The sequence below is a fragment of the Octopus bimaculoides genome, chromosome 29, assembly GCF_001194135.2.
Source record: "Octopus bimaculoides isolate UCB-OBI-ISO-001 chromosome 29, ASM119413v2, whole genome shotgun sequence".
NCBI lineage: Eukaryota > Metazoa > Mollusca > Cephalopoda > Octopoda > Octopodidae > Octopus > Octopus bimaculoides.
In genome coordinates, this window is record NC_069009.1 from 588,924 (window position 1) to 590,022 (window position 1,099).

The 1,099-nt window shown below is 37.7% G+C and overlaps 1 protein-coding gene and 1 pseudogene across 1 annotated transcript in view; both read left to right on the forward strand.

Annotated features, from left to right (window-relative positions):
- Window positions 1-1,099, forward strand: part of LOC106880338 (zinc finger protein OZF-like) — a 17,078-nt gene that overhangs the window by 3,159 nt on the left and 12,820 nt on the right. The gene's annotated exons all lie outside the window — the stretch shown is intronic.
- The window catches only part of LOC128251211 (zinc finger protein 239-like), a 2,808-nt pseudogene continuing 1,722 nt past the window's right edge, over window positions 14-1,099 (forward strand).

Below are 1,099 nucleotides of genomic sequence, written 5' to 3' on the forward strand. Positions count from 1 at the left end.
ACTCAACCGAACAGAATCATGTTCTTAGAAATGAAAAAAACACTATCATTGTGATTTGTATGACAAATTATTCTCTCATAATGAATCGTTTAACAAAACCCAAAAACCCTGACACAGGAGAGAAACCATATCATTGTGATATTTGTGGTAAATCATTCTCTCATAGGAGTAACTTAACTGAACACAAGCGTAAGCATACAGGAGAGAAGCGATATCGTTGTAATATCTGTGGTAGATCATTTTCTCTAAACAGTGTTTTAACTAGTCATAAACGTATTCATACAGGAGAGAAGCCATATCGTTGTGATATTTGTGGTAAATCTTTTTCTGAAAATAACACTTTAACTACTCACAAACGTATTCATACAGGAGAGAAACCATATCATTGTGATATCTGTGGTAAATCATTCTCCCAAAGTGGTGTCCTGACTAGACACAAACGTACACATACAGGAGAGAAGCCATATCATTGCAATATCTGTGGTAAATCATTCTTCCAAAGTGGGGACTTGACTAAACACAAACTTACACATACAGGAGAGAAAGAATATCATTGTAATATCTGTGGTAAATCATTTTCCAGAAATAGCCACTTGACTAGTCACAATCGTATTCATACTGGGGAAAAAACCATACCATTGTATTATCTGTGGTAAATCATTTTCTGAAAATACTGTTTTAACTAGCCACAAACGTATTCATACAGGAGAGAAACCATATCATTGTGATATATGTGTAGTGAAACTACCTCCCGCCATTAGATACAAACTACTATCGCCATTACATACAATCTTCTCATTTAAATATAAATAAATGCGAGCGTAGTAGAGAACCCATTCCTTGTCCATTACGTGACTGATCATTATTCGAATCGGCAACTTCTTCGAACCGTTCCCGCCAGAACGCAAACTGACCAATCACGGCCCCTAGTAAGGTCACGTGATGGAGAATATTTCTACCATCTGGTGAGCCAATAGTTTGTTATAAATAGCTTTAACTCGGCAGCCAAATTCGTCTCGGTCCAGTTTCTCTTTGAGAACTGTTCCGTGTACCACACGACAGCAGCAGCAGCCAACGACCACTTCAGCAGCTTCGTTCA